Below are 12,748 nucleotides of genomic sequence, written 5' to 3' on the forward strand. Positions count from 1 at the left end.
ATGTCAACATTTATTTATTCCACAGACTTCACCGTCTGTCTATATTAGACGTTCATTTTCAATTCTATGCCTGGCAAATTCAGTTTTATTAGACCACCACATACTGTTCTTACGCACAATGCTGATAATAAATGATACATCTTGTTCTCTCAATGAATTACTAGAAATGACCTCCGAGTTGTTGAGAGGTACTGTATAATTAAAAAAACTGAAAGGTCTGTAAACCTTTTTATGTGTCTTGCAGTTAATTTCCTGTGTGATACAGCTTCAGCGTTGAAATGTCAGTACCAAGCTAACAGTGGTAATGAGTCAATAAGACACTACAGTATGATTGTGACAAGTGTGCTGTCAATATTTTTACAATGTCAGATGACGTTTTGAATGAGCAAACAAAAGACAAACGGATCATTCAAGATCATTTACTTGGCTTTGGATGGATTGGCGCTAGTAATATAATATAGTACTAGTAGTCTTTGCTCACCGAGGTTGCATTTATTTGATCAGCTCTCTGAGCTTCAGAGCTATACACATTCATTTCTTCCTTTCTTTGGTATGTCAATGAACATTTTACCTTTTAGTAGCAGATATAAAAGGTCAACATCAAAATCTACAGTCTCATAAAGTTTGTAGACCATGCCAAAACTTGACTCAACTTCATTGCTGCTCAGTTAAACCACTAATGAGAGTTACCTAGTTCTTTTTCCCAGCACTGGAGCAATTCTTATTTGGGCCACCTTATGTAATGGATTTTCTTACTAAGCTGGTCAAATATTTTTTACGATTTTCATCTTTCAACTAAAGCTTGGTAATCATGATGAAGCATGATGAATCATATGATGCTAACCCTGAACAAACAAACAGAACTAACAAATATTGCGTTTGGTTTTTTGACAGACCAATGAACTCACAATAGGTGCCATAGCTTACTCTATCATTGCATTTTTCTTGCAACCTAGATTGAGGGGATTGTCCTGTTCCTGAGACAGAGTGCAGATTGAATTGTCTCAGAATGAAGTCTCTGCAGAAGCTGTGTGTCTACAGTGAAGCTTATGCTAATAGACCAGACTCCAGTGCTGCATTGGATTAGTCTGAACATGATTCGCCTTGCCTCAATCATGCTGTACGTCACCTGTTCTGCACAAACACCCTTATACATAGACAAAAGGAAATAAACGTAAATCTCAAAAGTAAATACATGTAAATCCTAACCATATTAGGATATATGCATCCTTAGATTAAATATTGCTCATACCGTGATTCTTTGTGGTTTTGTCGTTTTACAGTGCCAGAAGTACCAACTCAAGCTTGTTGATGTGACCTTTCTATGCAATGTTTGAAAAATGTAGTAAATAAATAAATAAATCCAACATACTAAATGCATTATTGAATAATTTAAGTAATTAAGCCATCTAGGCGATTGGTGTCTGGGCTTATTTATATATTTTTAAATGACATTAAAATGACTTTGACTTCCTGCACTTCCGATACTTCATAGTAATTTTATAATAAATCCAAAAGCAAGATGTGAAAAAAAACTAGGGAGTTGAAATGGCAACTGAGCTAATGCTGCCATCTTCTAGATATAATGGTAATTTCATGGCATTCATCTTAAGTCTTTGCTTTCCACCAGGAGACAATTTTTTTACCTGTCTCTTTCATGAATGAAAGTGAACATTTAAACATTTAAAGTTGTTTAAAAATAATAATAATAAAGGTTTTTAGTATTATTGTGTTTGTTTGTTTTTTTGGGAGGGGGGTCACCTTTTGTCACTTTTCCACCTGTGATAAGTTTGCATCATTGTATTACCAAAAATATTTTAGTGAAAACAAAAAAAGTGCAAAAATGCTGTTGAAACTGGTGGAAACTGGTGCTGTGTTTCAATAGATGGTGAATATCTTACTTCATAATGAGATGTGTACTTATGGGCTGCCTTACAAAAGACTATCTGCTGTTCCCCTGAGGAGGGGCATGGAGGTCTTTCAGATCAATGACCAAGCAGTGGGAGGCACAGACAATGGACCAATAACGCACAGAAGTAGCATGAGAACGTCTGAATAAAAGATTAGTCATGTTGTTTGGAAATGGACGTACAGCAGTACCTAATTATATTGCATTTTGAGCTAATTAATGCTGGTGTGAGCTTGTAAACAGCCATTGCTCATAACTACATAACACATCATCATTAATCCGAGCAATGCTCATTGACGTGCTTTTATTATTTCCCATATTTCTCCCTTTGGACCAAATCACCCCCGTACTGGAACTATAGTGTGGACTGGGGGCAATGGTTTGGAGATAACATAAACCAGTGACAGGCACATTCCAAAATCAGTCGTCACCAGTTAATCTAGACCTGCTGCTGTGTCTTATTAGACCGTTATCCACATCACTTCATCACTGATCTTTCCACAGAGGTGTGGAAATAAAGCTCACTGATCCCAGACCAACCTTGGAAAGAGTAAATAAATAAACAAATGTCAACTATGAACCAAATGAAAGATTGGGTGTTTAAATGTCAAGGTCAATGACTCGATTTTTATGCATCTTTTAATGGATCGTCAGCCAAGAGTGCTGAAGTATATCAGCACAGTACCATTGTGTGATAGTATTTTTTTTTCTTCTCTTTCCCCTGATCTTGATCAACTACTGATAGACTGATAATAAATGTGCCATATTTTATTGACATTTTGTGATACTAAACATTTCTTTTAGAAATTAATGAACATTATGAATGGCGTAAGTACAAAAGTGTTTATTATGATCTGACTCAGGGTGATAGGAATAACCAATATGATATAGATAATTATCAATATAGATATTGATATTACATTAAATGATATCAGTTATGTGATTAATAAATACATCCATCATCTTTTGCTGTAGATCTTGGGAAAACAGTTGAACACACGCACACACACACATTTTTTTTTTTTTTTTTTTTGTGAAAAGTGGGGACATCCCATAGGCATAATGGTTTTTATACTGTACAAACTGTATATTCTATGGCCCTATACCAAACGTACACCTAACCCTAACCCTCATTCTGAAAAAAAAACTCTTTCTGTATGGTTTATAAGCGTTTTGAAATATGGGGACATGGGTTATGTCCTCATAAGTCACCCTCTCCTTGTAATACCTGTGCCATACTCATCTCATTATACAAAGTTGTGTCCTGATTTGTCACAGAAACATGCGCACACAATCTGCCATATATTAAGGCAGTACATTTTAAAGTACGTAGCGTTAACTGTCAAAAATAACAAAAAAAATAGAAGAGGTGACAATCCTGTTATCTATTTTCCGTTCTATCAATAAAAAAAGTCTTATAAAATATAAATACATTTTTTTTTTTTTTTTTTTTTTATTAAAAGGATCTAACGGTCCAATAGTTTTCGATTGATGAACCTTGCTAACTGTGAAAATCTTCTGGCCTGGCCAGTCGGACTTTCCAGAGCTCCTCCCCTCCTCTGCTCTGCTTGATCTCTTTATAAATCCAGAGAGAAAGCATCATCATTATCAGACTGACAGAGAGCGTCTTCCTGAGCCCCACTCCTCTCCATATTCTACTATAAAACAGGAGCACCATCCATGCTCTCCAACAAGCTTGACGGCCAGCGTCGAGGACGCTCTTTTGATTCCATCAATAAGAGGTACGAAGACAAGCAACTCAACAATGAGGTAAGAAAAACTTGTGACATATATTCAGAATGCTAACATTTTTACATATGCAAATCCTAACAATTTTTCTAAAATTTTTAAACATCAAAATGCGAACATTTTGAAGATGGAGAGAAAAGTGAGCTGCCGATAGTTTAGAGAATTTAGGGCAATCATGAATTGCTGATGTTTAGGAATAAAATAGCTGATATATAATTTAAAGTTAATTAATTCCAAAAACTTTAATAACATAATTATTAACAACAATAGGCCTACTACACCAAGGCTATGCACTTATCGTTAATGCACATTTAAATAGTTATATCATAAAACTTTCCACACAAATTCATCTTTAAATGTGTATGGACTTCTGATCTGTTATGCATTCTATTTTGCAAAACACTCATCTGTTGATTTGCTTTTACATGACTTTAAAGTTGCTTGAGTAGAACCTAGTGACACTGATTATAATAGCTCTCTCTCTCTCTCTCTCATTAAGCTGAACAAAACTAATTTTCATAAGACAGAGGAGAACAAAGACAAGATATGTTCCTCCAAGAGAGAACATGCTGCAATTGTCTTCTCTCTGAAGAATGAAGTCGGAGGGCTTGTGAAGGCATTAAAACTATTTCAGGTGCATTTTTTTTCCCCTTCTTTAAATGTTGTATTATTGTCATACCTATTATTTTCATTCAATTAATTAATCTCAATGTGTCATCTTTCTTTCTTTGTTTCTAAATTGTATTTGATTATTTTCAGTATTTCCAGCTTCAGTAGAATCATGTTATATATAAGTGACACAAAAAAGGCACAAATGATTGGATGATTTGTTGTTTAGTAATTCCATGCTAAAGCAATTAAACAATAACTTTGAAATCCTACGATGGAAAGTACGCACTATGTCCATGAATTAGGTAAATGTGTAGATACTGTATCTAAGTTCCTTCTCGCTCCATGCCACTGTAGTGTAAAAAACATCACTATTATAAATCTGGTACATCTTCAAATATATGTATTATACAAATGACTGTATTAATGTATACATTTATTTTGTCTAAATATTATTCAAACAGTAAATATAGGATTTATATCAAATTTACATTTACAGTAGGCTTAATTACATGTTTTTATTCATTATAAACAGGACAACCAGGTAAAGCTTTTGCATATTGAGTCCCGTAAGTCCCGGCGGCGTAACTCAGAGTTGGAAGTACTGGTGGATTGTGACAGTGATCGAGAAACTCTAAAAGAGGTTGTTCAGCTGCTGCGCAAACAAACAAGCATTATAACCATGGACTCACCTGATAGGTTCTCGACTCCTGCAAACGGTACTGTGTTTTGCTCCTTCATTAGAGAGATGAGTAAGGCACAGAAATGTGTATATAAATCTGTGAAAATACATTTTTCAGATCTTGCTGAGGTGCCTTGGTTCCCCAAGAAGATCTCAGATCTGGACAAGAGTGCCTGTCGTGTTCTGATGTATGGTTCAGATTTGGATGCGGATCATCCGGTCAGTATCGTCTTACTTTATGTTAGAGAATTAGACTGCTGAGATTCACTGATAATACTGTATGTCATACTGATCATGTAAAATACTCTTCAGTATGAGCTGCTGAAATATTCTGACATTGATATCAACAACTTGACATTCTTTCAACCACATTTCAGTGTCGAAACTCAGTCACATGATTGCAGGAGGATCAAGTTTATAGTGATTCTTCATAGCCAATACTCTCAATAATAATTTTATATTCATGGCAGTTATTAAAGTGCCCCTATTTTTCTTATTTAAAAGTCATAATTTTATTTTTGGGGTCTGCTAGAATATATTTAGATACTTTAAAATGAAATGAAAACAGTATGTATCTTTTCCTATATGATTTCAGGGATTCAAAGACAACATTTATCGTAAGAGAAGGAAATATTTTGCTGATCTTGCCATGAGTTACAAACAGTACGTTTAACAATAAGGTTTTAAAACTCTTACATTAATTCCACATATTTATCTTAAATTTTCACATGGTTTTCTGTCGTTCCGCAGTGGAGAACCTATACCACGTGTAGCGTTTACCGAGGAAGAGGTGAAGACGTGGGGTGTCGTTTTTCGGGAGCTGAATAAGCTGTACCCCACACACGCCTGTCGAGAGTTTCTGAACAACCTGCCTCTGCTCACCCAGTACTGTGGCTACAGAGAGGACAACATACCGCAGCTGGAGGATGTGTCCAACTTCCTGAGAGGTGAGATTTCATGAGTGCACATACGTAGATAAAGTATGTTTTTTAACTGTACAATAGCTACAATACTAGGTGATGAGAAGTATTAGTTGTGTCACCAGCAGAGGGCAGTAGTTGTATGGCTGTCGTATGTGTGTTTCAGAGCGAACTGGCTTCAACCATTCGCCCTGTTGCTGGGTATTTGTCACCGAGAGACTTTCTAGCTGGTCTGGCCTTCAGAGTGTTTCACTGTACACAATATGTGCGTCACAGCTCAGATCCTCTCTACACTCCTGATTCTGAACCGTGAGTATAAAGCACACTGTATATCCCTTTATCTCTTCAGGCCTGTTTATTGATAGTTTTCACGTGACGTCACACCCTTATAGGAACACCCATCTGGTGGGCAAAACAAAGCTTTGCTCCACTGACCGCCAGTTATTTTTACACAGTTTGCATTAAACTACACGGCGAAATTCAGTAAGCACCCTATGATTATATATATTTTGTACAGGCAAGCAGATGACTGAAAGCTATCAATTGACACAATCTTTTGAAACAGGCTTTTATGCAGCAGCACCCATTGTTTAAGCAACACTAACTGTCTGTCACACCTGATGCATGAACACACAGAAATGAAACAGACACATCACCTTTTATACAGTAAATCAAACTGAATCCAGATGATTTAAGCAGTTTCTTTTGCACTTTGGGGTCTCGGCTCCATTCTTGGGTGAATCAGCTTCATGGATCAAGGTTAAATCACTGATTAATTTTTTTTCGATTTTGAATATCAAATACATGTTGATGTATTGCAGCATTGTTTTAACTTTGTTTATTTTTTATTTTTTTGTAAAGATCTTGTTAAAATTTCAACATTGAGTTATAATTATTTCATTTGGCATGAAACATTTTCTAAACAGTGCTGCACAAATTTTTTTTTCAGTGTTGAAACAACTGACATTCTTTCAACCACATTTCAGTGTTGAAACTCAGTCACATGATTTCAGGAGGATCAAGTTTATAGTGATTCTTCATAGCCAATACTCTCAATAGTAATTTTATATTTATGACAGTTATTAAAGATCCCCAATTATGCTTATTTAAAAGTCATACATTTATTTGTTATCATTTACATATTTTAAAATGAAAAACAATTTTTTGTACAAAAATGTGTACACTGCTGCAGCACCTCTTTTTACCCTCTGTCTGAAACAATGGCTCCTTCAGAGGATGCATTCCAAGGTAGGAAGGCATCAAATCACATCCAAATCCAATGTCAGCTTCACTTTCGGTCTCCTGAGATGCCTTCATCTGATCGGTTTTTGAAGGCAGCATAGATGTATCCTTCACTGCCTTTGATATCCCACAATCCTGTGCATTCCATTCTGTGACAGTTGAGCTAAAAAAAATAAGGATGTCGTCTAAAAGTTGCATTTGGTTGTCAATTTCTGTGTAAATGTATGTTTCTGACCAACAACCATATTTGATGTTACTTCTAGCGAGATATCAGTATTATTAATTAAATATTAGCTACTGTATTATCACCAAATCTCACTCTGAATTGTTGTAGATCCTTAAACTGTTACGCTGCCTCAGAAGCCTGTCCAAAATCAGTTTCATAAGGTGCCTTCATGTGCAAACACTGCCTTCAAAGTCATTTCCTGATAAATCAGTGAGGCAACAAGTCAGCAGCCTAAGCTTTCGGACACAGCCACTCTGTTTTAGTTCAAGTCTCTTTAAAGCCCAGCTTTCTGAAAAACCCAGTTTGCTCTGATTGGTCAGCTGGCCCAGCCTGTTGATTGATTGGTTGTTGATTGGTCAACTGGGTTTTAGCTCCCAAACTTTAATGAGCAACTGTGGCGTTGGTCCATACAGTGTTTGTTTTATTGGCCCTTGCAACATATCATTTATTACTAACCTAACTGTTATTTGAGGGCGGGCCAAATAAGACAGTAGGTGAGAATTAAGCAAATGTTTAACATGGTGATGTAGCGAAGTCAGGACTAGATAATAAGATAACAGCAGGACTACAAACAGTGTTTTAAAAGTGTTTTCTACTGAGGAGATTATCTCCATTTGGTTTTTTGTAACTTTGCAGATGGCTTACATGCAGAAACAGATTTATTACACATTAAAGGAAGTAAAATCATAAACAACATAAAGGTGCCCACTGAAATAAATACTCAATGTGGATCCCAGAAATCACCAGAAATCGATTCTTTTCTGCACAGAGCTGCAGTTCTACAGCAGTAAGTGATGTATGTTCACATCAAATCTTCATGTGCGTTTGCCCCTGCTTCACTTACACACTGTTAGTATATGTCTTGTGTACTAGGCCTTATTCTGCTTGGCCAAAAAAAGCTTTACAAACAGTTAAAGAGATCTTCATGCCTGTGTCTTTCAGGGACACATGTCATGAGCTGCTGGGTCATGTTCCTCTGTTGGCCGAACCCAGTTTTGCACAGTTCTCTCAGGAATTAGGACTGGCTTCTCTCGGTGCGTCTGATGATGCTGTGCAGAAGTTAGCAACAGTATGTATTTCTGTACATTTCGCTGTCCTAGGCATGAAGTTTTAATAATTTTTGCAGTAGTTTTGATGGTGGTTATGTTGGTGTCTTTGCCATTGCAGTGCTATTTCTTCACGGTAGAGTTTGGCCTGTGTAAGCAGGAGGGTTCGCTCCGAGCATACGGCGCTGGGCTTCTCTCCTCAATCAGTGAACTTAAGGTAGATACACATAATCCGTTTTATACAACAAAAATGTGTAATCTAATAACTAGTTTGAACAAAAAAATATGAATAAAATACTGTACGAGTTCACTTTTTAAATATCTTTAAAAGATATCAAAGTTGCATTCATTTGATCAAAAACAATTTACATTTAAATAAATTGTTTTCTATTGAATATATTTTAAGCTCAATTTTCAGCAGCCATTATTCCAGTCTCAAGGGTCACATCCTTCAGTAATCATTATGCTGGTTTAATTCTCAAGAAACATGTCTCATTGTTATCACAGTTGAACATGTTAGTGTTGACTGAAAGTTCGTAAGAACAGCATTTATTCAAAATAAAATGTGTAACATTGTAACTATTGATACTGTCACTTTTGATACATTTACTGCATACTAGCTAGATAAAAGTATTAAATTCTTTAAAGAACAATCTTATTACCCCTAACAACAGTTAATGAAGTTAACTGAAGTGAATGACTTTGAAACGCACATGTTCTGTTTTGAAGCACTCTCTCTCAGGCTCTGCTAAAATCCTGCCCTTTGAGCCCAGTGTCACCTGTAAACAGGAGTGTCTCATCACCACCTTTCAAGATGTTTACTTCGTTTCAGAGAGTTTTGAGGAAGCCAAATTTAGAATGCGGTAAATCTGTTTTTCAATTTGTGACCTGTTACTTTTGCATGCTGTATCATTATTGTTTTGCTTTGACCATATATTTCCTCTATTTTATTCTTTACAGTGAATTTTCAAAGACAGTCCAGCGTCCATTCTCTCTGCGGTATAACCCGTACACACAGAGCGTGTGTGTGCTGAAGGACATGCCCAGCGTCACCGATGTGGTCGAGGAGCTCAGACACCAGCTGGACATTGTAGGAGACGCTCTCTGTCGACTCAGTGCACACCTTGGTGTCTGAAGCCATTATGACTCTTGCTCATATTAATAGCATTTATTACTTCTGTCTCTCATACCAAGGCACATTACTCAACATTCAACACTACAATAGTATTATCTCATTATCGGCCTTCTCCGACTTAATGTCTCTGTGAGCCCCATTCCTCTGCTACTGAAAATCTGCTTAATACCACAAAGCACTTAAATATCCAAACACTGTTTTTAGGAGAGTCTCTTTAAATACACAGAGTCCTGGTGATCTCATGATCACTATATTCATACAGTCTGGATACTCTAATCTCTTCTCTGCTCCAAATTCAGTCTCTGTAAATACACAGGAAACATGGAAATGGTTCATAATTGTAGAGTTTAGAGAATCTTCAGAGACAAGAGTTAGGTTTGAAAAGCACTCCTACAATGTTGTATCTTGAGGCTGTCACACATTTGTTATAGTCGTTAAAGATGAAACTTAGATGACACTAATTCTTAATCCTAAACTTGTTGTGTATTCTCTTTCCCAACATCAAACCTACTGTACCTTCTTGGAAATAGAGCCATTTTATTTTTTATTGGGGTTTGTGATATGAAATATGTAAATGTTCCTGAAACTGTTGTGTATATTGTTTTGCATTCTGAAGACTGTAATCCTTGCTGTTTGTTCATGGCCATTCATGTTTATGCTTATTGAATATTAATTAAGTTAAGTGATTCTTATAAGGTGAGATCAAAATGTGATTAATAAATGTATAAATGCAGCCAACTGTTATTAAATAATTTGTTAGCAAACTGTCTGTATCACACCAATGATTCAAACGGTATTATTGTAACAAATGATCATAAAACCCAGACTTCTGGTATATTCGCTGGCCTCTGGCCTGTAAACATCATCCGTCACTAAGGAGTGAAGTGCCTGCACCCTGCAGTGTGACACAGTGGCCAGCAGAGGGCAATGATGCTCTATTACAGTGATTCAAACTCAAACGAGACAATCGATAGGCTACAACCCACATTCAGGTAAACATAAGATTCTAAACACATACTGATTTTAGCCTTCTCTTCATACTAAATCTCCAGTCCAGGCACATCTTTCTGAAGTAATTACAGAGTCAAAGTGTTTCAGATTACTGGGTCATGTACATATGAAGGTGTCTGTTCTAGAAACAACCAGGTTGTTACTGAATCATACCGAAGAGGTACTGAGAACGAGAACAAAGAACTTGGGATGTTTCCAAGTTCTCCTTTCACTACAGCTATGAATATATGTAATTTGATTAATGCGCATTATATCTTGCGATAAATAAAGGAGATGCATGGACTGTATTTAATGGAGGATCATTGACATGAAAGTACTCTGACGGTTTTCAGAACCACTTCCAACAACAACGTTTGAAGTCCTCTGGAGATTTCTGGCACACAGCAACATTAAATATCAATTATCTTCGGTTTTCATGAAAATGTCATGCATTATGACAGTCATATTGCTTTTTAACTAACATTCTGATCTGTATGGGGTTCTTTACTGTAGATTTTGCTGTATGCATTTATTGTGTGATTTAGTACATTAATTCATACAGTTTACTTGAACTTGAAGGCTATGTAATGGTTTCATTGGCTGAAAACATTAGGTTTTCCTATCTACACATTCACTTATTGTGCATTTCAAGTTTATTCCAGTGGGGCAGTAAAAGAATCTGCAAACAAACTCCAGTGCTCCTTTTGTAGTCACAGAAGAGATAGGATGAGAGGGAGAGAGTCAAAAGGGTTCAAGGTTCCCACCAGAAGAGATATGAAAGGGCAGACAGCAGAGAGCTGTAGATGAAATGCATGTGTCGATGTTATATTGTGGGCAAGCAGTGAGTGTGCAGTCAGCTGCTCTCAACTCAGCACTGATAGAAAGATTAGATCACACAAAAAGAGACTTGTTATTACCATTCATATTGAGGCATATTAAACTGTATAGTACATTAGCTGTAACATTATTATATTTATTAAATATTTTGATGTAAATATTACAATTTTGTAATAATATATATAATATTAATGAGAGCACAATATCACCAAGAGCAGATAAACATTATACATAAGTCATTAATTATTATTTAATTTACAAATATTTAGAAGTTTTATTTTGTTTTTTATAATCGACTCCATTTTTCAGTTTTACTCTCTATTTCTATTCTCTCTCTTCATTATTTCCCCCCAGAGCTCCTCTGTCTTCACTGCCAGTAGTCCCAACCACTTAAGCGATTGTGAAGGCTTAAATGCTGTTCATTAAACTTTCAGGGCTGGCTGCTTGATGGCGGGCCGTCCTGTGACAGCACAGGAAGATGAAGTAACTGCATGAGCAGCAGAAGGCCCTGAGCAGACTTACTGCACATGCTCAGTGGCCTTCAGTCTGATCATCAGCATAGTCACTGATAGTTGAGCTCATTACTCACCTCCAGTGAGCAGCAGATGAGGTTATCTGCTGTACTGGAAGAAGCCCTGTCATCAAACATGTTCCCTGGATTCACTTGAGGAAATTGAGCTCTATAAACAGCATTTTAAAATGTCTATTGGAATCTCATTCTCTCTTCTAATCTGGTCTTCTAATCCCTCTGAGACACGACACTTCAAAGCTTCTGCTTTACCTCTGTAAGACCCTCCAGGGATTTCCTTGATTTCAGATCCAATTAGAGTCCAGCCTGTAAGTAAAATCCCAGGCACAGTATTGATCTTTGGATCAGTGAAAAGATTTCTCTTACTTGTAATGTACTATTTAAAGAAAGGACAGTGCAAAAGAAAATTGAATGAAAGTCTGAATAGCTGTCACCTGATGGGAGATTTAGATATGCCATACGTCTAAACCCATGGATTCAAGGTTACCATGTTTCTGGAATTGTAAGATTTGTAAAAAAAAAAAAAAAAAAAATTTTTTTTTTATTTCATGCACATTTAGCACAAATACATGTTTTCAACACTACTTTTCTAAATAACAACAGTGCTGCACATTTCTCACTTAAGATGTTTCCTATATATTATACTATATATATATTATAAAATATTAATTTCTTCCAAAAAATTATTCCACATATACACACACACACACACACACACACGTTTGTTTTTGTGAAAAGTGAGGACATCCCATAGGCATAATGGTTTTTATACTGTAAAAACTGTATATTCTATCGCCCTACACCAACCCTACACCTAACCCTAACCGGAAACTTACCAGTTTTTTCTCAAAAAAAAGAAAAACTATTCTGTATG

The 12,748-nt window shown here is 36.2% G+C and overlaps 1 pseudogene; it reads left to right on the forward strand.

Moving 5' to 3' along the window:
- Nucleotides 1-3,532: 3,532 nt before the first annotated feature.
- Nucleotides 3,533-10,282, forward strand: LOC128016914 (tryptophan 5-hydroxylase 1-like; annotated as a pseudogene).
- The last annotated feature ends 2,466 nt before the right edge of the window (nt 10,283-12,748 follow it).

Source organism: Carassius gibelio, chromosome A7 (assembly GCF_023724105.1).
Source record: "Carassius gibelio isolate Cgi1373 ecotype wild population from Czech Republic chromosome A7, carGib1.2-hapl.c, whole genome shotgun sequence".
Classification (NCBI taxonomy): domain Eukaryota; kingdom Metazoa; phylum Chordata; class Actinopteri; order Cypriniformes; family Cyprinidae; genus Carassius; species Carassius gibelio.